The sequence below is a fragment of the Arachis ipaensis genome, chromosome B2, assembly GCF_059453495.1.
Source record: "Arachis ipaensis isolate K30076 ecotype BB chromosome B2, ASM5945349v1, whole genome shotgun sequence".
Lineage (NCBI taxonomy): Eukaryota > Viridiplantae > Streptophyta > Magnoliopsida > Fabales > Fabaceae > Arachis > Arachis ipaensis.
Window position 1 is genome coordinate 47410186 of NC_142437.1, and position 25587 is coordinate 47435772.

A 25587-nucleotide genomic window follows, 5' to 3' on the forward strand; every position below is an offset into this window, starting at 1 on the left:
GTGCGCGCCCTTATACGCAAAGCAACATAAGGAAAATTTTATATCATTTTGAAGCCCCGGATGTTAGCTTTCCAACGCAAATGAAACCACCTCATTTGGACCTCTGTAGCTCAAGTTATGGTCGATTGAGTGCAAAGAGGTCAGGCTTGACAGCTTTACGGTTCCTTCATTTCTTCATGAGTTCTCCCACTTTGCATGCTTTTCTCCTCACTTCTTCCATCCAATACTTGACTTATGAACCTGAAATCAATCAACAAATATATCAAGGCATCGAATGGAATTAAAGTGAATTAAATTTAGCTATTTTAAGGCCTAAAAAGCATGTTTTCACATTTAAGCACAAATCAAGGGAGAATTGCAAAACCATGCTATTTCATTGAATAAATGTGGGAAAGGGTGATAAAATTCCCCACATATTAAGCACAACATAAACCACAAAATTGGAGTTTATCAGTGGTTCCCACTGTTTTCTCCAAAATCTTCTTCAACTCCATATTTGCAACCTCTGCTTGGCCATTGGTCTGTGGGTGATAGGGTGTAGCTACCTTATGAATTACCCCATATTTGTGAAATAGGTTCTCCATTTTTTTGTTACAGAAATGACTACCACCATCACTGTCTAGACCCTTAGGCACTCTATATCCAGTGAAAATGTGCTTCTTAAGGAATTGAAGGACAATCTGTGCATTACATGTAGTTGTTGCTATGGCCTCCATCCACTTTGAGACATATTCTACTGTTATTAGTATATATTTGAAGGAGTATGATGGGGGAAAAGGGCCCATGAAATCTATGCCCCAAAGATCAAATAGCTCTATTTCCAGAATGAAGTTTTGAGGCATTTCATTCCTCCTTGTTAATCCTCCAGCTCTTTGGCATTCATTGCATTGGTGAACAAACTCTCTGGCATCCTTTAATATGGTTGGCCAATAAAATCTACTTTGAAGCACCTTGGCAGCTGTCCTCTCTGGTCCAAAGTGACCACCATAAGCTGAGCTATGACAATGCCACAGTATATCTTTCATTTCATTTTCAGGAACACACCTTCTAATCATTCCATCTGGACACCTCCTGAATAAGAATGGCTCGTCCCATAAGAATTTCCTGGCTTCATTGAGTAGCTTCTTCACTTGTTGCTTGGTGAATTCTTGGGGGATTTTCCTTCCAACCTTGTAGTTTGCAATATCTGCAAACCAAGGGGCTTGTTGAATTTGCAAGAGGTGTTCATCTGGAAAGCTTTCATTCACTAGATGTGGTGTATCTTGGTTGGCTTCTTGTGGTAGTCTTGACAAATGATCTGCCACTTGGTTCTCATTTCCTTTCCTATCTCTTACTTCAATGTCAAATTCTTGCAGCAGTAGCACCCACCTAATAAGCCTTGGCTTTGAATCCTATTTAGACTTGAGAGCAGCATGATCAGTATATACTATAACCTTTGAACCAATCAAGTATTGTCTAAATTTATCAAATACATATACAATTGCTAAGAGCTCTTTCTCAGTGGTGGTATAATTTTTCTGTGCCTCATTCAACACCTTACTTGCATAGTATATAACATAATGCAGCTTGTCTTTCTTTTGCCCCAATACAGCACTAATTACAAAGTCACTTACATCACACATGAGTTCAAAAGGCAATTCCCAATTTGGAGGTGTGATGATTGGTGCTGTAGTGAGTTTATTTTTTAAAGTTTCAAAGGCATGCTTACAGCTATCATCAATGACGAAGGGACTGTCAACCACTAGCAGGTTACTTAATGATTTAGCTATTTTTGAAAAGTCTTTGATGAATCTCCTGTAAAAACCAGCATGCCCAAGAAAACTTCTCACTGCTTTTACATTGACTGGTATAGGAAGCTTCTCTATGATCTCTATCTTAGCTTTATCAACTTCTATACCTTTGCTTGAAACCTTATGCCCAAGAACTATCCCTTCAAGAACCATGAAATGGCATTTCTCCCAATTCAAGACCAGATTAGTTTCTTGGCATCTTTTCAAGACAAGAGTTAAATGATGCAAGCAAGTATCGAATGAATTGCCAAAGACAGAGAAATCATCCATGAAGACTCCAAAAATTTTTCTACCATGTTAGAAAATATAGAAAGCATACACCTTTGAAAAGTAGCAGGGGCATTGCACAGCCCAAATGGCATCCTTCTGTAGGCAAAGACTCTAAATGGATATGTGAAGGAGGTCTTCTCTTGATCATTGGGATCTACCGCTATTTGATTGTACCCAGAGTACCCGTCCAAGAAACAATAATATGCATGGTCAGCCAATCTTTCCAGCATCTGGTCAATGAAGGGGAGAGGAAAGTGATCCTTCCTTGTGGCATCATTCAGTATTCTATAGTCAATGAACATTCTCCACCCTGTCACTGTCCTTGTGGGAATGAGTTCATTCTTCTCATTGAGGATGACAGTCATACCACCTTTCTTTGGCACCACTTGAACTGGGCTTACCCAAGGGCTGTCAGAGATTGGGTATATGATTCCAGCATTCCACAGTTTCACCATTTCTTTTTGAACCACCTCCTTCATGATTGGGTTAGGCCTTCTTTGGGGTTGTACTACAGGCCTTGATTCCTCCTCCAGCAAAATTTTACGCATGCAGATAGCAGGGCTTATGCCCTTGATATCATCAATCATGCATCCCAAAGCTGTCATGTGAGCTTTTAACACTTCAATCAGCTTCGTTTCTTCTTTCATGTTTAAGGAGGAATTGATTATCACTAGCAGGGTCTCTTCTTCTCCAAGAAATACATACTTGAGATGAGGAGGGAGAGGCTTTAATTCTTGCTTTGGCACTTCCTCTGTCTTGCCTTCAAGGGAGATTTCAAAAGCTTATTTCTCTGTGACATCCTGATCAACTCCCATTTCTTCTTCTTATTTCTCCTGGATGTTGGTTTCAAACACTTCTTCCACCAGGTCTTCTACCATTTCCACCCTCATGTGCTTTTCCTTCTCAGGGGGATATTGCATGGCCTTAAAAACATTGATGATCATTTGCTCATTGTGTACCCTGAGGGTCATTTCCCCTCTTTCTACATCAATGATAGCCCTTGCTATTGCTAAAAAAGGTCTACCTAAAAAAGGTCTACCCTAAAAAAGGTCTAACAAAGTCAGCAGGGAAGATGAATTCTCCCACCTTCACTAATAACTTCTCTACAATCCGATTGGGTATTTTGAGTGATCTATCCGCCATTTGGAGTGACATTCTAGTGGGTGTGACTTCCTCTATTGAAGCTCTTTCATTAGTGAGAGAGACATCAAATTGATACTAGCACCTAAGTCACAGAGAGCTTTTTCCATGGTCATATTGCCTATGGTGCATGATATGATGAAGCTCCCATGATCTTTGAGTTTGGGTGGGACCCCTTTTTGGATTACTGCACTGCACTCTTGGGTTAAGATTACTGTCTCCTTTTTATTCCAGCTCCTCTTCTTGTTAATGAGTTCTTTGAGGAATTTTGCATACAATGAAATTTTCTCCAACACTTCAGCAAGTGGGATGTTGATTTCCAGCTTCTTAAAAACCTCTAGAAACTTGGGAAATTGTTTATCCTTGAGCTCTCTTTGTAATCTTTGAGGGTATGACAGATGAGGGATGTAATGTTTAACTTCCTTCCTCTATTCTTGTGGGGGCTCTATCATGACTTGTTTTCCCTTCTTTGAAGCTTGTGGCTCATCCTCTTTCTTCTTGAAACTCTCTTGACCTTTTTCATCTGTTGCCACTTCTTCCTTGCTGTTAGCCTTATCATCCTCTGCTGGCTTCTTGTTAGCTTCTTTGTCATTCCCCAAAGTCTTTCCACTTCTTAATTGAATGGCCTTGCATTCTTCTTTAGGATTGGGGATAGTATCACTTGGGAAAGACTTGGTTGGCCTTTCAGCTGGCTGTTTGGATAATTGTCCTATCTGTCTTTCCAGGTTTCTCAATGAGGCTTCATGGTTCTTGTTAGCCAATTATTTATGCTTTATCATTTTCTCCATCATCATCTCCAAGTTAGAGATTCTTTGGGTTTCCTGGGGTGGTTGTGGCTGAGTGTGGGATGTAGATGGGGGATGAAAGTTGTTTTGGTTAGTTGATAAATTATTGCGTGGATAGAAGTTGGATGCAGAATGGTTTTTTTGTGGTTTTCTATATGGATTTTGTTAAGTATTTTGATCCTTTTTGGTGTTTTGTGTTGCGAAAGTTATTTTGGTTGGAGTTTCTTTGCCAAGGTTGCTGGTTCTGGTTCTCTCCCCACTTCAAGTTGGGGTGGTTTCTCCAAGAGGAATTGTAAGTGTCCCCATGGAAATCATTTGGTCCAGAAACTTGATTTTGCATGTATTGCACCTGTTCAGGATGCTGCTCTTCATAGCTTTCCTCCTGCTATCCCCATACCACTGGTGGTTGAGGTGTAGTGCTCACTGCTACAAGCTGCAAGCCATCTATCCTTTTTGACATCATTTCTATTTGTTGCTGGAGTTGCTGGTGCATGAGTTTATTCTGAGCTAATATTGTATCAACTCCTTCAAGTTCAAATACACCTTTCTTCGGAGCAGCTTGCCTTTCATAGGAGTAGAAATACTCATTGTTGGCCACCATGTCTATAAGATCATATGCCTCTTGAACAGTTTTCATCATTTGCAAAGATCCTCCTGAAAAATAATCCAAAGCTTTCCTTGAAGGCATGGACAAGCCTTCATAAAAATTCTGCAACTCTACCCATTCACTGAACATTCCTTCTGGACACCTTCTGATCAAAGATTTATACCTCCCCCAGGCTTCATACAATGATTCTCCCTCTAGCTGTCTGAAGGTTTGCACATCAGTTTTCAGCTTAATGACTCTTTGAGGTGGATAGAATTTGGCTAGAAATTTGCTAACTAAATCATCCCAATTGGTGATGCTTTCTTTAGGAAAGGTTTCTGACCAATGTGTGGCTTTGTCTCTCAGTTAAAATGGGAATAACAAGAGTTTATAGATGTCAGAGTGGACTCCATTGGTTTTGACAGTGTCATAAATTCTCAAAAACACAGAGAGGTGTTGGTTTGGATCTTCAGCAGCACTTCCTCCATATTGACAATTATTCTGAACCAGGGTAATCAATTGAGGCTTGAGTTCGAAGTTATTGGAATGGACATTGGGGATTAAGATACTGCTCCCACAATTCCTTGGGTTGGGGATAGTGTAAGAGGCTAAAACTCTTCTCTGAGGCTGGTCATTGTTGTTAGCCACATCCTCAGGTGGATTTGGAATGTTACCCTCCATCTCTTGATCTGTTTCTGATTTTCCTTCTCCAATAACTCCCTTCCCTCTTGTTTCTCTTCTTAATCTCAAGAATGTTCCCTCTAACCCAGAATCAAAAGAAGTGGATTCACCTCTTCTCCCTCCTGGCATATAAACACAAATACACCAAAAGTTCAAACAGAACACTCTATTGCTAGAGTGAAGTTAATGTTAGCAGAAACAAAAACTCAAATAGTTAGAGTGCTTAATAAAAACAAAAGAAAATGCTTAATCTAGATTATCACCTTACTTAATCATTGTTAAACTAGATCAATCCCCGGCAACGGTGCCAAAAACTTGAAGAGGGAAAATCGATTCTGCACAAACTCACCGGCAAGTATACCGGGTCACATCAAGTAGTAATAACTCACAAGAGTGAGGTCGATCCCACAGAGATTGATGGATTAAGCAACTTTAGTCAGGTGATGAATTTAGTTAAGTTGATAGTTGATGTTTTGAGTGGAAATTGATTAATAGAATGTAAATTGCTATGAATCTAAACTGCAGAATGTAAATTAACTGAAAAGTAAATGACAGGAAAGATAAATTGCTGAAACTTATAGTGTAAGAAATTTAAAATAACTAAAACATAAATTGCAAGAAAGGTAAATAACTGAATCTTAAAGTGAGAGTAATTTAAATTGTAGAAGCTAAATTGCCAGGAAACTTAAATTGCATGAATAATAAAGGGATTTGGGTACTAGGAAGTGAAACAGAAAGTGAACTGCAGTAAATCAGAAGCTCTAAGATGGAAAAATTCAAAGGAAGTGATTCATCAGGGTTTGGGGGTACTGTAATCCTTCCTGAATCAAATTGAACTCAACTCCTTTCTCAATCATTTTGTAGATCTATGACGGATTGAAATTGATTGGATCCCAATTCCTTGGCAACCCAATCTCTCTAATCACAATTAATCTTGCCAATTCCTTGATCTAATTGTCATGAGAAGAGGTTAAGTGTATGTCTCTCATCCATAAGCCACACTAACTCTTAAGATCTCAATTCCTCGTGAATGGTGTTGATCAAGAGAGTAGTGAAGGATAGAGCTCCAATTCTAATGCAAGTGATTCCCCTTCCGAGGCTCACACAAGCATTCAATTGAATTCAACCTCCTTCTGGAGTAAGGAATTCTAAATCAAAACAGAAGATATCCAATAGCTACAAAAATGAATTGAGAAGAAGAAGAATTTCATTGATTCATTGGAATCACAATAGAGCTCCTCTCCCTAATGAAATTAGGGTTTAGTTCATTATTGCTCTAGTACCAAAATAGAAAAGAAAATATACCGAAAGAGATGAAGAAAAGAAAGGAAAAATAAACTCAGATCTCCAATTCTAAAGAAAACTAAAAGAAAAGGTAAAATGAAAATCCCCACAAGTAAAAGTCTAAAAGTCTCTGTAATGAAATCAAATTTTTCTTCTATTTATACACTTTCTAATTCAGGCATCAAGTACTTGGAGTGGGCTTTTGGCCTCTGATGAAGTGGGTTAGAATGGGTCTCAGTTAGTGTGGTTGGGAGCTTGCTTCAGGAGAATGTAGCATTCTCAAAGTGAACGCTAGGTTTATTCACCGACGCGTGCGTGTCCTATGTGCGTGCGCATCCCTTGCATTGTTCCACCATCTATGCGTGCGCATACTGCATGCGTGCACGTCGATACGATCTTCAGCTTTAACCATGCTTGCGCGTACCACGCGTGCGTACGCGTCCTTTGGCAGCGTTCATTTATCGAACGCTACGTTCGCGCCATGAATGCTCCTCACGCGTGCGCGTCCTGTGCACGTGTGCGTGGAAGGTAAAATGTCACTTCTGCGTTCCAGCGTCATGTACGCCTTCATGCCAACCACCACTTTTGTCACATCGACGCGTACGCGTTATGCACGCGTGCGCGTCGGTGACCAATTTCAAATTTCAATTCTGAAAGTATCGCAGGCATTCATTCAAAGTGAACGTTACGTTCTTGGCTTGTGAACGTTAATCCCTCACCCACGCGTTCACGCCATGCATGCGTACGCTTGGATCTCCAAACATGTCATCCTGCGCGTAAGGGCCTTGCACGCGTACGCGTAAGCGCCTTTGTTTTTCTTTCTTCATCTTTTCACCTGTGATCAATCAAACATGCAATCAAAGCCTAGCCAAAATCACAAGGTTTTGCATCATTTATAATAATCAAGTAAATTGTGCATAAATCTCATGATTTTTTATAAAATCAACAATGTTTGATTGAGTCAAGATAAACATAAAATTCTACTCTAATCACTTACTTATTGTGCAAGAAAGTGTATAAAACCTAATGAAACAAATGAAAAATACTTGTGAAACTAGCATAAGATTATTTGTCATCACCTACCGGAGTCACTAGGGGGCATCTGGAGAATATAAAAATCAATTGGGAAGACCAACCCCTTTATACTCACTAGAACATCCTCCGCTATACCAACCACAGAAATTATGCTTTTGTCCACCAAAACAAGCCGAGCGGCCGACCGTTTTAGCGGTGGAGGCTTTAAGACCTCATAGACCGACAAGGACATAATACTCACACAAGCACCAAGATCGCACATACAATCAACAAATTCTACCCCATCTATAGTGCAAGTTACTAGGCATGGGCCGGGGTCGCCACACTTCTCCGGCACATCATCCATTAAAGCGGAAATTAAACTCCCCAATGGGATAGTTTCTAATTCACAAATTTTCTCCTTGTTCATACATGAGTCCTTTAGAAACTTTGCATATTTAGGCACTTGGCGGATAGCATCAAAGAGAGGAATGGTTACCTCAACTTTCTTGAACATCTCCACCATTTTGGGATCCAACTTAACTCGCTTCTTGGTCTTCCTTGCCAATGTGGGAAAATGGGATTGGAGTAGCATCTTGCAAGACTTCCTCATCCTTAGGCATTCCACCTCTTGGTTGGGCAATCACCTCTTCAACTTCCTCTTGAGCTTCATCCTCCTCTTCAACTTCTTCTATCTCAACCACATCCTCCTCTTGAGTGGCCTCTATTGGACTTGACTCTTCATGACTCCTCTCTTGAAATTTGGTGCCGGACCTCAAGGTAATGGCATTGATGCCATCCTTGGAGTTGGGTAGAGGTTGAGAGGGCAAGGCACTTGAGCTTGAGGCTTGAGTGGTAGAGGTGGAGGTTGATTCTATGCAAAAAACAAGGGCTTAGAGCGTAGAAATAATACCGATAAGACTTGAGGCAAGTGTTGCTTGAAGCTCCTTTTGGGTTTAGAAGATGGAGAAGGATAAGTGATTTGGGGGGCTTGTGGTTGGTTGGGTGGAGGTGCCTGCCTTTGATGAGGTGCTTGGTAGGTTTGATATGGTTTGCTTTGGTTTTGGTTTTGATGTGGAGGATTTTGTTGGTAGCAGTTTTGTTGATTGTTGTTGTTCCATCTTTGGTTCCCTCCATTGTCCCTTCCTCCTTGATTATAATTGTTCCTCCATCCTTGGTTGGAGCTATCTTGCCACCCTTGACTATAGTTGCCTCCTTGTTGATGATAACCTTGGTTTGGACGATTGTAGTAGGCATTAGTAGCCGCTAAAGTGTTATCATCTTGGATGTTTAGGCATTCATCGGTGTAATGGGTGTAACAAGAGCAAATTCCGCACACTCTTTGGGGGACCAATTGTTGACTTTGTTGTGGTTGAGGAGGTGGAGATTGTTGTTGGTTAAGTTGAAGTTGCTTGAGAATATTTGTCATTTCTCCCAAGGTTTGGGTAAGGGCGGCAGTCTCACCGCTAGTAGAAACTTCATTTATAGCTCTTGGATGGTTGTTTCTTTGTCTAGCGTGTTGGGTGGATGATGAGCGGATAATTTATACGCTTTTTGGCACTATTTTTAGGTAGTTTTTAGTATGTTTTAGTTAGTTTTTATTATATTTTTATTAGTTTTAAATAAAAATCACATTTCTGGATTTTACTATGAGTTTGTGTGTTTTTCTGTGATTTCAGGTATTTTTTTACTGAAATTGAGGGACCTGAGCAAAAATCTGATTCAAAGGCTGAAAAAGGACTGCAGATGCTGTTGGATTCTGACCTCCCTGCACTCAAAGTGGATTTTCTGGAGTTTCAGAAGCTAAATTGGCGCGCTCTCAATTGTGTTGGAAAGTAGACATCCTGGGCTTTCCAGCAATATATAATAGTCTATACTTTACCCGAGATTTGATGGCCCAAACCGGCGTTCCAAGTCAGCATAAAAATTCTGGCGTCAAAACGCCAGAACTGGCATAAAAGCTGGAGTTAAACGCCCAAACTGGCATAAAAGCTGGTGTTTAACTCCAAGAAAAGTCTCTACATGTGAAAGCTTTAATGCTCAGCCCAAGCACACACCAAGTGGGCCCGGAAGTGGATCTCTGCATTAATTACCTATTTCTGTAAATCCTAGGCTACTAGTTCTCTATAAATAGGACCTTTTGCTATTGTATTTTCATCTTGGAATCTTTGATTAGCCTTATACTATCTTAGACGCTTTTGTGAGGCTAGCCATTCGGCCATGCCTAGACCCTTTTGTTCTTATGTATTTTCAACGGTGGAGTTTCTACACACCATAGATTAAGGTGTTGAGCTCTGCTGTTCCTCATGAATTAATGCAAAGTACTATTGTTTTTCTATTCAAATCAAGTCTATTTATTCTCCAAGATATTCATTCACACTCAAGAACATGATGAATGTGATGATTATGTGACACTCATCACCATTCTCACCTATAAACGCTTCCGTTCTACATGCAAACAAGCTTGAATGTGTATCTCTTGGGTTTCTAATCTAAGATTAGAACCTTCGTTGTATAGGCTAGAACTATTGGTGGCCATTCCTAAGATCCTGAAAGTCTAAACCTTGTCTGTGGTATTTTGAGTAGGGTCTGGGAAGGGATGACTGTGACGAGCTTCAAACACGCGAGTGTTGGGCGTAGTGACAGACGCAAAAGGCTCAATGGATCCTATTCCAACATGATCGAGAACCGACAGATGATTAGCCATGCGGTGACGGCGTATTTGGACCATTTTCACTGAGAGGACGGGAGGTAGCCATTGACAACGATGAAACCCAACATACAGCTTGCCATGGAAAAGAGTATGAATGATTGGATGAAGACAATAGGAAAGCAGAAGTTCAGGAGGAACAAAGCATCTTCATACGCTTATATGAAATTCTCACCAATGAATTACATAAGTATCTCTATCTTATTTTATGTTTTATTCATATTTTAATTATCTTAAACTCCATATCCATTTGAATCCGCCTGACTGAGATTTACAAGATGACCATAGCTTGCTTCAAGCCGACAATCTCCATGGGATCGACCCTTACTCACGTAAGGTTTATTACTTGGACGACCCAGTATACTTGCTGGTTAGTTGTGCGGAGTTGTGACAAAGAGTTGAGATTACAATTGTGCGTACCAAGTTGTTGGTGCCATTGATGATCACAATTTCGTGCACCAAGTTTTTGGCGCCGTTGCCGGAGATTGTTCGAGTTTGGACAACTGTCGATTCATCTTGTTGCTTAGATTAGGTAACTTTATTTTATTCTTTGGAATTTTTAAGAATGAATTCTGGAGTTTCAGTTGATGCTTTTATCATCACAAGAGCTAATTGATTCCCATCAATTTGTCTGTTGTATGTAATGTCCTACTGAAGCTTGGCTAGCCATGTCTAATCTTTTAGACTGAAGCTTTAGACTAACATTGCATGATTCCTGGAATTCTTATTAAAAAATTTTGAATGTCTCTATTTTCTTTTCCAAATAATTTTTGAAAAAAATACAAAAAAATTATAAAATCTTAAAACCAAAAATATATTGTGTTTCTTGTTTGAGTCTAGTGTCAATTTTTAAGTTTGGTGTCAATTGCATTCTTCTAATTTTTAAAAATTACATGCATTCTGTTCTTTATTGATCTTCAAGTTGTTCTTGATGATTTTATTGGGTCTGATCTTTAAATTCTCTTGTTTTGTGTGTTTTATTGTTTCTCATATGCATTCTCAATTTGTTAGTATCTCTAATATGAAAATTTCCAAGTTTGGTGTCTTGCATGCAGTGTTTATTTGATCTTAGTTTTCCATGATTAGTTGCATTTTGATTGTTTCTCATCAATAAAAATTCAAAAAAAATTCAAAATTATGTCTTTTCATGTTAATAATACAGAGAATTGAAGATTCAGAACATTCAGCAAAGGAATTACAGAGAAAAAGCTGGGCGTTCAAAACGCCCAGTGAAGAAGGAAAACTGGCGTTTAAACGCCAGCTAGGGTACCTGGCTGGGCGTTAAACGTCCAAAAAGGTAGTATTTTGGGTGTTAAACGCCAGAATGGATACCATTCTGGGCGTTTAACGCCAGGATGGCACAAGAGGGAAGATTTTGTTTTTAATTCAAATCTTTTTCAAATTTTCATAATTTTTCAAAATCAAATCTTTTTCAAATCATATCTTTTTAATCATATCTTTTCAAAATCAAATCCTTTCCATTTTTTTTTTACTATTTTCAAAAATCCTTGCTAACAATTAGTGATTTGATTAAAAAATTTCTTCCTTGTTAAGAAAGGTTCAATAATTGAATTTTAGAATCATATCTTTTAAATTTCTTGTTAGCCAAGGCATTAATTTTAAAAATCAAATCTTCTTAATTGTTTGTCAATCATATCTTTTTAAAACCATATTTCCTCAATTATATCTTCTCAATCACATCTTTTTCAAAATAATTTTCAATCATATCTTTTTTTTATTTCTGATTTCAAAATCTTTTTCAAAATTACTTAACTACTTTCTCAATTTTAATTTTCGAAAATCATCAATTAATTTTTTCAAAATTTCTTTTAATTATTTCAAAATCTTTTTAAATTTAATTTCAAAAATTCTTCCCCTCTTCTCACATCCTTCTATTTAAGGACTAACACTCCTCCACTATCAGCAATTCGGACTCTCTTTCTATAAGTTCAAATTCTCATTTCTACCTCCTCCTTTTATTCTTGTTTTACTCTGACATCTCAAGGAATCTCTATACTGTGACATAGAGGAGTCCATACTTTCTTCTCCTCTCTTTCATATGAGCAGTAGCAAGGACAAAGGCATTCTTGTTGAAGCTGATCCTGAACCTGAAAGGACCTTGAAGAGAAAGCTAAGAGAAGCTAAAGCACAACTCTCTGGAGAGGACCTAATAGAAATTTTCAAACAAGAAGAAACCATGGCAGCCGAAAACAACAACAATGCCAACAATGCAAGGAAGGTGCTTGGTGACTTTACTGCACCTACTCCCGACTTCTATGGGAGAAGCATCTCTATCCCTGCCATTGGAGCAAACAACTAAGAGCTTAAGCCTCAATTAGTTTCTCTAATGCAACAGAATTGCAAGTTTCATGGACTTCCATTGGAAGATCCCCATCAGTTCTTAGCTGAATTCTTGCAAATCTATGACACTGTCAAGACCAATGGGGTTAACCCTGAGGTCTACAGACTTATGCTCTTCCCATTTGCTGTAAGAGACAGAGCTAGGATATGGTTGGATTCACAACCTAAGGAAAGCCTGAACTCTTGGAAAAAGTTGGTCAGTGCTTTTCTGGCCAAATTCTTTCCACCTTAAAAATTGAGTAAGCTAAGAGTGGAGGTCCAGACCTTCAAACAAAAGGAAGGTGAATCCCTCTATGAAGCTTGGGAAAGATACAAGCAATTGATTAGAATGTGTCCTTCTGACATGCTTTCTGAAAGCATCATAGGTATCTTCTATGATGGTCTGTCTGAACTGTCCAAGATGTCATTAGACAGCTCTGCTGGAGGATCTCTTCATCTGAAGAAGACGCCTGCAGAAGCTCAGGAACTCATTGAGATGGTTGCAAATAACCAATTCATGTACACTTTTGAAAGGAATCCTGTGAGTAATGGGATAAATCAGAAGAAAGGAGTTCTTGAGATTGATACTCCGAATGCCATATTGGCTCAGAACAAAATATTGACTCAACAAGTCAATATGATTTCTCAGAGTCTGTCTGGCATGCAAGTAGCAATAGACAGTACCAAAGAAACTTCATCCGAAGAAGAAGCTTATGACCCTGAGAACCCAGTAATGGAAGAGGTGAATTACATGGGAGAACCTTATGGAAACACCTATAATCCTTCATGGAGAAATCATCCAAATATCTCATGTAAGGACCAACAGAGGCCCCAACAAGGCTTCAATAACAGTAATGGTGGAAGAAATAGGTTTAGCAATAGCAAGCCTTTTCCATCATCTTCTCAGCAACAGACAGAGAATTCTAAGCAGAGCCAATCTGACCTAGCAACCATAATCTCTGATCTAACTAAAACCACTCAAAGTTTCATGACTGAAATAAGATCCTCCATTAGAAATTTAGAGGCACAAGTGGGTCAGCTGAGTAAGAGGATTACTGAACTCCCTCTTAGTACTCTCCTAAGTAATACAGAAGAGAACCCAAAGAGAGAATGCAAGGCCATGAACACGTCCCACATGGCCGAATGCATAGAGGAGGGAAAGGTAGTGATTTCCACTGAGGAAGACCTCAATGGACGTCCACTGGCCTCCAAGGAGTTTCCTAATGAGGAACCATGGGAATCTGAGGCTCACACTGAGACCATATAGATTCCATTGAATTTAATTCTGCCATTCATGAGCTCTGATGAGTATTCTTCCTCTGAAGAGGATGAAGATGTTACTGAAGAGCAAGTTGCTAAGTACCTTGGAGCAATCATGAAGCTAAATGCCAAGTTATTTGGTAATGAGATTTGGGAGGATGAACCCCCCTTGCTCACCAAAGAACTGGATGACTTTACTAGGCAGAGATTACCTCAAAAGAGACAGGATCCTGGAAAGTTCTCACCTTGTACCATAGGCACCATGACCTTTGAGAATGCTCTGTGTGACCTGGGGTCAAGTATAAACCTCATGCCACTCTCTGTGATGGAGAAGCTAGGGATCCTTGAGGTACAAGCTGCAAGAATCTCACTAGAGATGGTAGACAATTCAAGGAAACATGCTTATGGACTTGTAGAGGATGTCTTGGTAAAGGTTGAAGGCCACTACATCCCTGCTGACTTCATAATCCTAGACACTGGAAAGTGTAAGGATGAATCCATCATCCTTGGCAGACCCTTCCTAGCCACAGCAAAAGCTATGATTGATGTTGACAGAGGAGAATTGGTCCTTCAAGTGAATAAGGACTCCCTTGTGTTTAAAGCTCAAGGATCTCCCTCTGTAACCATGGAGAGGAAGCATGAAAAGCTTCTCTCAATGCAGAGTCAAATAGAGCCCCCACATTCAAACTCTAAGTTTGGTGTTGGAAGGCCATCATCATGCTCTGAGCATCTGTGAGGCTCCTTGAGAGCCCATTGTTAAGCTATTGACATTAAAGAAGCGCGTGTTGGGAGGCAACCTAATTTTATTTAATTATATCTATTTATTTTCCATTGTTATTTTATGTTTTCTGTAGGTTGATGATCATGTGAAGTCACAAAAACAACTGAAAAAGCAAAAACAGAATGAAAAATAGTATTAAAAATAGCACACCCTGGAGGAGAAGCTTACTGGCGTTTAAACGCCAGCAAGGGTAGCAGAATGCGCGTTAAACACCCAATCTGGCACCATTCTGGGCGTTTAACACCAGAAATAGGCACCAAACTAGCGTTTAACACCAGAAATGGGCACAGAGCTGGCGTTTAAATGCCAGAAAGGGGAGAACAGCTGGCGTTAAATGCCAGAAATGGGCAGCAACCTGGCGTTTAACGCCAGGATTGGCAATCAAGGGGGCGTTTACGTGCCAATATGGTGCAGGGATGAGAAATCCTTGACACCTCAGGATCTGTAGACCCCACAGGATCCCCACCTACTTCATCTCTCTCTCCCTTCTTCACACCTCCCCATAACACCATTACCCAAATACCCTTCACCAATCACCTCAATACCTCTTCCCCAAAAACCCCTCACTTATCAAATCCTACCCTCTTCTCCTTAATCTCTTCACCAATCCACATCCATCCACCATAGATCCCCACCTACCTCACCATACAACTTCAAACCACTTTCCCTCCCAAACCCACCCATACATGGCCGAACCCTACCCCTCTCTCCATTCCTATATAAACCCATCTTCTCTCATTCATTTTCACACATCATACACACTACTTCTCCCATTTGGCCGAACCATAAAACCCGCTCCATCTCCTCTATTTTCTTCTTCTACTCTTTTCTTCCTTTTTTTGCTCGAGGACGAGCAAACCTTCTAAGTTTGGTGTGGTAAAAGCTAAAGCTTTTTGTTTTTCCATAACCATTTATGGTACCTAAGGCCGGAGAAACCTCTAGAAAGAGGAAAGGGAAGGCAAAAGCTTCCACCTCCGAGTCATGGAAGATGGAGAGATTCATCTCAAAGGGCCATCAAGACCACTTCTATGAAGTTGGGCCAAGTTATCTGTACCCTATGTAATTCAGCTAGAATTGACATAGAGGGAGACATCCTCATTGAAGAAGACAAGCCCATCACTAAGAAAAGGATGGAGCAAACAAGAGAACCCACTCATGGACCTCAACAAGAGCATGAGGAAATTCTTCATCATGAGATCCCTGAGATGCCTCAAGGGATGCACTTTCCTCCACAAAATTATTGGGAGCAAATCAACACCTCCCTAGGAGAATTAAGTTCCAATATGGGACAACTAAGGGTGGAGCACCAAGAGCATTCTATCCTCCTCCATGAAATTAGAGAAGACCAAAGAGTCATGAGGGAAGAGCAACAAAGACAAGGAAGAGACATTGAGGAGCTCAAACACTCCATAAGATCTTCAAGAGGAAGAACAAGCCGCCATCACTACGGTGGACCCGTTCTTTAATTTCCTTGTTCTTATTTTTTCTGTTTTTCAAAAATTATGCTTTATGTTTTATTTATGTTTGTGTCTTATTACATGATCACTCATGTTTAAGTGTCTATGCCTTAAAGCTATGAATGTCCTATGAATCCATCACCTTTCTTAAATAAAAAGTGTTTTTAATTACAAAAAGAAAAAGAAGTACATGAATTTTGAATTTTAAAACAGATTAATTATTTTGATGTGGTGACAATACTTTTTGTTTTCTGAATGAATGCTTGAACAGTGCATATTTTTTAATTTGTTGTCTATGAATGTTAAAATTGTTGGCTCTTGAAAGAATGATGAAAAAGGAGAAATGTTATTGATAATTTGAAAAATCATAAAAATGATTCTTGAAGCAAGAAAAAGTAGTGAAAAGCTTGCAGAAAAAAAAATATATATGTGAAAAAAAAGAAAAAAAAGAAAGAAAAAGCAAGCAGAAAAAGCCAATAGCCCTTTAAACCAAAAGGCAAGGGTAAAATAAAAAGGATCCAAGGCTTTGAGCATCAGTGGATAGGAGGGCCCACAGGAATAAAATCATGGCCTAAGTGGCTAAACCAAGCTGTCCCTAACCATGTGCTTGTGGCCTGAAGGTGTCAAGTGAAAGGCTTGAGACTGAGAGGTTAAAGTCGTGGTCCAAAGCAAAAAGAGTGTGCTTAAGAGCTCTGGACACCTCTAATTGGGGACTCTAGCAAAGCTGAGTCACAATCTGAAAAGGTTCACCCAGTTATGTGTCTGTGGCATTTATGTATCCGGTGGTAATACTGGAAAATAAAATGCTTAGGGTCACGGCCAAGACTCATAAAGTAGCTGTGTTCAAGAATCAACATACGGAACTAGGAGAATCAATAACACTATCTAAATTCTGAGTTCCTATACATGCCAATCATTCTAAACTTCAAAAGATAAAGTGAGATGCCAAAACTGTTCAGAAGCAAAAAGCTAATAGCCCCGCTCATCTTATTAAGACTGATCTTCATAGATGTTTTTAGAATTCATTGTATATTCTCTTCTTTTTATCCTATTTGATTTTCAGTTGCTTGGGGACAAGCAACAATTTAAGTTTGGTGTTGTGATGAGCGGATAATTTATACGCTTTTTGGCACTATTTTTAGGTATTTTTAGTATGTTTTAGTTAGTTTTTATTATATTTTTATCAATTTTTAAATAAAAATCACATTTCTAGATTTTACTATGAGTTTTTATGTTTTTCTATGATTTTAGATATTTTCTGGCTGAAATTGAGGGACCTAAGCAAAAATCTGATTCAGAGGCTGAAAAAGGACTGCAGATGCTGTTGGATTCTGACCTCCCTGCACTCGAAGTGGATTTTCTGGAGATACAAAAGCCAAATTGGTGCTCTCTTAATTGCGTTGGAAGGTAGACATTCTGGGCTTTCCAGCAATATATAATAGTCCATACTTTGCTCGAGATTTGATTGCCCAAACTGGCGTTCCAAGTCAGCATAAAAATTCTGGCGTCAAAACGCCAGAACTGGCATAAAAGCTGGAGTTAAACACCCAATCTGGCATAAAAGCTGGCGTTTAACTACAAGAAAAGTCTCTACATGTGAAAGCTTCAATGCTCAGCCCAAGCACACACCAAGTGGGCCCGGAAGTGGATCTCTGCATTAATTACCTATTTCTGTAAACCCTAGGCTACTAGTTCTCTATAAATAGGACCTTTTGCTATTGTATTTTCATCTTGGAATCTTTGATTAGCCTTATGCTATCTTAGACACTTTTGGGAGGCTGGCCATTCGGCCATGCCTAGACCCTTTTGTTCTTATGTATTTTCAACGGTGGAGTTTCTACACACCATAGATTAAGGTGTTGAGCTCTGCTGTTCCTCATGAATTAATGCAAAGTACTATTATTTTTCTATTCAAATCAAGTCTATTTCTTCTCCAAGATATTCATTCACACTCAAGAACATGATGAATGTGATGATTATGTGACACTCACCACCATTCTCACCTATGAACGCGTGCCTGATAACCACTTCTGTTCTACATGGAAACAAGCTTGAATGTGTATCTCTTAGGTTTATAATCTAAGATTAGAACCTTCGTGGTATAGGCTAGAACTATTGGTGGCCATTCCTGAGATCTAGAAAGTCTAAACCTTGTCTGTGGTATTCCGAGTAGGGTCTGGGAAGGGATGACTGTGACGAGCTTCAAACTCGCGAGTGTTGGGTGTAGTGACAGACGCAAAAGGATCAATGGATCCTATTCCAACATGATCGAGAACCGACCGATGATTATCCGTGCAGTGACAGCGCATTTGGACCATTTTCACTGAGAGGACGGGAAGTAGCCATTGACAACGGTGAAACCCAACATACAGCTTGCCATGGAAAAGAGTATGAATGATTAGATGAAGACAATAGGAAAGCAGAAGTTCAGGAGGAACAAAGCATCTTCATACGCTTATATGAAATTCTCACCAATGAATTACATAAGTATCTCTATCTTATTTTATGTTTTATTCATATTTTAATTATCTTAAACTCCATAACCATTTGAATCCACCTGATTGAGATTTACAAGATGACCATAGCTTGCTGCAAGCCGACAATCTCCGTGGGATCGACCCTTACTCACATAAGGTTTATTACTTGGACGACCCAATACACTTGCTGGTTAGTTGTGCGGAGTTGTGACAAAGGGTTAAGATTATAATTGTGCATACCAAGTTGTTGGCGCCATTGATGATCACAATTTCGTGCACCAGTGGACTCGGCCAAATCGGTGATCAATTGCCATGCCTCCTCCGCCGTTCTATACTTTGTCAAGGAACCATTGCTTGAGGCATCCAAGAGGATCTTGTCTTGTGGTTTTATTCCTTGGCAAAAATAACTTATCAACACTAGAGTGTCAATCATATGGCGAGGGCATGAGTCAAGTAGTCTCCGAAACCTTTCCCAATACTCGTATAGAGTTTTCATTTCACCTTGGACAATGCAAAAAATTTCTTTCCTCAATTTATCCGTCACCTTCGGAGGAAAGAATTTATCTAAGAACTCCCTTCTAAGCAAATTCTAATCACCAAGAATCTCATCGAGCAAAGTGTAAAACCACTCTTTGGCCCTTCCCTCTAGAGAGAATGGGAAGGCAAACAAGCCAATAGCAACCTCATCAGAACCCTCCCGCCTAGTTGTTGAGCATACACCTTGAAAATCTATAAGGTGTCTAATAGGATCTTGGGTGGAGAGTCCATGAAACATGGGTAGAAGATGAATCAAAGCGGTCTTGAGTTCAAAATTAGCGTTCAACTCCGGATAACGCACTTGAAGCAATTGAAGAACAAAGTCCGGAGCACCGGCTTCCTTAAGAGTGACTCTCCTTGGAGCAGCCATATTTTTGGTACCTAGATTGATAGAAGAAGAATTAGTAGTATCGATGGAAGAATAGATGGCTGCCTCCTCAAATGACATGTCCGATTCACCCTCGGATACGGTTGGTGAATTGGTAGAAACTCTTTCACCCCCTCCAAAGGCTAACCGTCTCCTAGCTTGCCTAAGATGAAATAAAGTTCTCTTAATTTTGGGATCAAAAGTGGCTAAGCTTGGATCGGGTAGTGATCGCATCATTCAATGAAAGAGGCATAGAGCTAATGACAATAAGATGCACTAAACAAAGATTAATTCTAACTAACAATTGAACTATCAAACAATCAATAAAAATGCAAGTATTCACATATCCACATATTTACACTAACCAACAACATGGCACACAATTGCAACTCCCCGACAACGGCGCCATTTTGATGAACTATATTTTGTCAATATAGAATTCTCTAATGGAATTATGTCGTGAGTATAGCTCTAAACCAACAAACTATAGCACATCAAACAAAGAAAGTGTGTCCACAATTCAAATCAATAACCGAGAGTATTAGTCTCGGGTCGTTCTCCCTAGGAGTTTCCCTAAGGTGCACATTATTGGTTAGGAGTCTCTTGGTGTGAAGTTGGATACAAGAAATGTAAACAATCCCATAAAAGTGATGAACGAATGACAATAAAGCTAAGGGACACAAGAATTTGAAATCAAGCTAAAGTGAATGGCAATCAATCAATATAAGAGCCTTGGCTAGGGTTGAGAATTGGAAGTCCGATCATTATTATCTCCATCAATTGTGATATCAATTGGTTATTGCTCCACTTAGTTAACCTCTCACTATGAAAAAAAGTCAAGTGAAGATAATCAATTTGAGTCCACAAGTCCTAGTCTAATCCAAGGGAGAGACTAGAGTTAGTGTCATTCAAATCAATTATCAATTTCCAATTGTCAATCAACAAAAGACCTCAATAATTCAAGTGTTTCCAATTACCCAACCCCTAAGCCAAGAGTGAAGAACTACTCCATAGCTAAAGTTGACATTTTATCAAACATTTGGTGAGCAATAATGGAAGACATCATGAAATTGGAGAAAGGAATTGAATTAAATATATCTATTGCAAACAATCAACAACAATCAAACAATTAACAACAATGGAAAGGAAATTCCTCAATTCATTAATGAAAATCAAAGTAACAAGGTCTAGATCTAAGATCTACAACACAAGAACATCAAAAACACTAAATTGAAAATGGAAAAAGAGGAACTACAATCTAGAACAATGTAAATGTGAATCAAATTCAGATCTCACCAAAATATCCAAGTATAATTGGGAATGAGAAAGCCAAAAACCCTAGAGAGAATTTGGAGTTTCTCTCTCTAAAAATGTAACTTCCACAAGTAACTAACTAAAGTGTGCAAAAGATGTGTTCTCCTTCAATCCTTGGTTCTTTTAATCCTTTCCCGCCAGAATTCTGCTCAGAACTGGGCCTGCAAAAGATGTGCTTTTTGCGATCCATGCGAATGTGTCATGCGTGCGTACGTGTCGATGAAGAATCTGGCCAGCCACGCGAAAGCGTCGACGTTTGCGCGCCAATTCCAAAATCCAGCTCCCACGCGTGCGCGTCGGTTGCGTGTGCGCGTGGGTGCAAATGCTCCAAAGCTCCATTTTTATGCTCCTTCCACTTAAGCATGCTTCCTTTCCCTCTTCTAGACCATTCTTACCCCTATAAGCCCTGAAATCACTTAACAAACAGATCACATCACCGAATGGTAATAAAGGGGATAAAAATATAGCTTACTTAAGGCTTAAAAAGAATGTTTTCAACCATTAAGCGAAATTGGGAAGGAAACACAAAACCATGCATTTTATATGGATAAGTGTGATGAAATATCGATAGAACTACTAAAATTGAGCATAAAATGTATCACTAAATTGCGGTGCATCACGCGTCATTCAACATTTTTGCACTTGTGACGTGTACTCGTCACCTATGCGTACGCGTCATCTTCAGCGCTCTCTAGGAGAGCGTAGAGTTTGTGCCAAGAGCTCTCTCCCACACGTACGCGTCGTCCATGCGTACACATGGTCTTTAAAATTGTCGATCTGACGCGTACTGATGAGCAGATAATTTATAAGCTTTTTGGCATTGTTTTTACATAGTTTTTAGTATGATTTAGCTAGTTTTTAGTATAATTTTATTAGTTTTTAAATAAAAATCACATTTCTGGGCTTTACTATGAGTTTGTGTGTTTTTCTGTGATTTCAAGTTATTTTTGGCTGAAATTGAGGGACCTGAGCAAAAATCAGATTCAGAGGTTGAAGAAGGACTGCAGATGCTATTGGATTCTGACCTCCCTGCACTCAAAGTGGATTTTCTGGAGCTACAGAAGTCCAAATGGTGCACTCTGAATTGCGTTTGAAAGTAGACATCTAGGGCTTTCCAGAAATATATAATAGTCCATACTTTGCTTGAGTTTAGACGATGCAAACTGGCGTTCAACGCCAGCTCTTTGCCCTATTCTGGAGTTAAACGCCAGAAACAGGTTGCAAAGCAGAGTTAAACGCCAGAAACAGGTTACAAACTGGCGTTCAACTCCAAGAGAAGCCTCTTCATGTGTAAAGCTCAATGCTCAGCCCAAGCCCACATCAAGTGGGCCCCGAAAGTGGATTTCTGCATCAATTACTCATTTCTGTAAACCCTAGTAACTAGTCTGATATAAATAGGACCTTTTACTATTGTATTAGACATCTTTGATCAGTTTTATGCTATCTTAGACGTTTATGGGGGCTGGCCATTCAGCCATGCCTGGACCATTATCACTTATGTATTTTCAACGGTAGAGTTTCTACACACAATAGATTAAGGTGTGGAGCTCTGCTGTTCCTCATGAATTAATGCAAAGTACTATTATTTTTCTATTTAATTCAAGCTTATTCCTATTCTATGATATTCATTCGCACCCAAGAACATGATGAATGTGATGATTATGTGATGCTCATCACCATTCTCACCTATGAACGCGTGCCTGACAACCACTTCCGTTCTACATGAAGATGAGATAGAATGAGTATCTCTTAGGTATCTAATACAGGGGACCGAGTCCGAGATATTAGAATCTTCGTGGTATAAGTTAGAATCTATGGATTGCCATTCCTGAGATCCTGAAAGTCTAAACTTTGTCTGTGGTATTCCGAGTAGGATCTGGGAAGGGATGGCTGTAACGAGCTTCAAACTCGCGAGTGCTGGGCGTAGTGACAGACGCAAAAGGATCACTGAATCCTATTCCAGTATGATCGAGAACCGACAGATGATTAGCCATGCAGTGACAGCGCATTGGACCATTTTCATTGAGAGGACGAGATGTAGCCATTGACAATGGTGATGCCCAACATACAGCTTGCCATGGAAAGGAGTATGAAGGATTGGATGAAGACAGCAGGAAAGCAGAGGTTCAGGAGGAATAAAAGCATCTCTATACGCTTATCTGAAATTCTCACCAATGAATTACATAAGTATCTCTATCTTTATTTTACGTTTTATTTATCTTTTAATTATCAAATCTCTAAAACCATTTGAATCCGCCTGACTGAGATTTACAAGGTGACCATAGCTTGCTTCAGGCCGACAATTTCCGTGGGATCGACCCTTACTCATGTAAGGTTTATTACTTGGACGACCCAGTGCACTTGCTGGTTAGTTGTGCGAAGTTGTGACAAAGTGTGATTCACATTTGAGAGCACCAAGTCTTTGGTGCCATTGTTGATGATCACAATTTCGTGCACCACGTACGCGTCACCCACGCGTATGCGTCACCAGTGAAAATATTATCATCACGCGAACGCGTCACCCATGCGTACGCGTCACCCATGCGTACGCGTCACCCACGCGTACGCGTCGCCAGCTAAATTTTTCCTCTTCTATCACAGGCGCTCTTGGGTGAAGAACGTAGCTTCTCCTATGCATACACACACTGGGTCGTGCGTACGCACCCAAACACAGAGCGCTCTTTGAGAAAAAATGGAGCGCCAAGCTTCCTTTATTTAATTATGGACCACGCTTTTAAAAGCGTTGCCTAAGCTTCAAAAGCATGTTCAAGCTTCAAAGTGTATCCAAAAATTCTTCTTTTCTTCTTTTGAGCTTAATTTGTACTTTTTGCTTCTTTTTCTATCATTTTCTACAAAATAGATCAAAATCAAAGAGATGAAAGTAATATATGATTTAAGCACAAAAACACTGAATAATTAAGCATAATGAATAAAATTTTGATATGAAAAAGCATAGAAAATTATAACATGATGCGCAGTCATCATTCAACGCCTATTTTGGGTAGTCCAATCTGAAGATAAATATAGACCATTAGATATTGCTGGAAAGATCTAGAAGTTAGCTTTCCAACGCCGTTGAGAATGCATCATTTTGAACCTCTGTAGCTCCAGAAATGCTCGTTTGAATACACGGAGGTGAGATTCTAACAGCATCTGCTATGCTTTCCTTGTCTCTGAATCAGACTTTTTCCAGAGCTTGCCAAATTCATCAAAAAATCACCTAAAAATATAGAAAAAACAAAATCTCAAAGTAGAATCCAAAAAGTGAATTTTTCAATAAAACCTACTAAAATATAATAAAACTTAACAAAATAGATTGAAAACACTAAGAAAATAATGCCAAAAAGTGTATACAATATCCGCTTATCAGAACACTAACTTAAACTTTTGCTTGTCCTCAAGCAACAAAAAACAAGTAGGACTAAAAAGAAGAGGAGGATACAATAAGTTTTAAAGTTTTTCAATGAATCTTAGTTTCAATTGATGAGCGGAGCTAATAGCTCTTTACTTCTGACAGTTTTGGCATCTCACTTTCCTTTGAAGTTCAGAAATATTGACTTCTTTTGGAACTAGAATCCAGATGATATTATTGACTTTCTTAGTTTAGCTCTTGTTGATTCTTGAACACAGCTTCTTTTGGTGCTTTGCATCTTTTTGAGCCTAGCCGTGACTCTAAGCGTTTTGTTTTCCGGTATTATCACCGGATACATAAACGCCATAGGCACTTTACGGTGAAAACCCTTTGGATTCGAATTTAGCTTTACTTAAATTTCCAGTCAGTGGTACCCATAGTTTTTAAGCGTACTCTTTTGCTTTGGATCACGACTTTAACTGCTCAGTCTCATACTTTTCACTTGACACCTTCACACCACAAGCATTTAGTTAGCGATAGCAACTCATTTATGCTTTTTAGGCTGATTTTTGGCCCTCCTAATAATTGATTTTCAAAGCCTTGGATCTTTGCTCTTTTGATTTTCTTTTATGAGCATTTTTCTTTTTTTTCTTTTTCTTTTTATTTTTTTTTCTTTTTCTGCTGCTTTTTCTTGCTTCAAGAATCAATGTTTTTGATTTTTCAGAGAGTCAATAATATTTCTCTAATTCCTTTCTTCTTTCCAGAGTCAATATTCTCAATTCCAATATCAAGTATGCACTGTTAAGTCATACATTCAGAAATAAATGCAAGGCCAACACATCAAAACAAGTGGAGTAACTTATCAAAAACTTAAAATTCATGCATCTCACTATTTCTTTTCAAATTTTTTTTCTTTAAAGCATGGTGGTGATACAGTGGATATCTTATAGCAAAAAATAACATTAGAAATAAAACTAAAAAAGGATAAAAGACTACTTGTGATTATGACTTAGAAAAGAGAACAGACAGTAAATAAAAATACAATGAAAACAGAAATAGCACAAAGAGGGGTATTGGGACTCAACAACCTTAGTGACGGCGGCTGCTGCTCCTTCTTGATAGTCTAATGGAGCATTTGAGCTCCTCTATCTTACGCCGTTGCCTCTGTTGCTCCTCCATCATCCTTCTCTGATCTTTTTTCATTTTATGGAGGGTAGTGGTGTGCTTAGTGTGCTCCACCCTCAGCTGCTCCACGTTTGAGCTCAGCTCCCCTATCAAGATATGCAATTGATCCCAATAGTCTCGGAGAGAAAAAGACATCCCTTGAGGTATCTCAGGGATCTCTGGTGGAGGCGGCTGCACAGGCTCTTGATGTGGTGCGTGTACATGCTCTCTAATATGCTCTATTCTTCTTTTCGTGATGGGCTTGTCCTCCTAAATTG

General features: G+C 39.3%; 1 non-coding gene across 1 annotated transcript; it reads right to left on the bottom strand.

The window, feature by feature from the left end:
- Positions 1-12862: 12862 nt before the first annotated feature.
- Positions 12863-12970, bottom strand: LOC148573877 (small nucleolar RNA R71). The gene has a single exon (XR_015906338.1). It is a non-coding gene; the product is annotated as a small nucleolar RNA R71 (small nucleolar RNA).
- Between the last annotated feature and the right edge of the window lie 12617 nt (positions 12971-25587).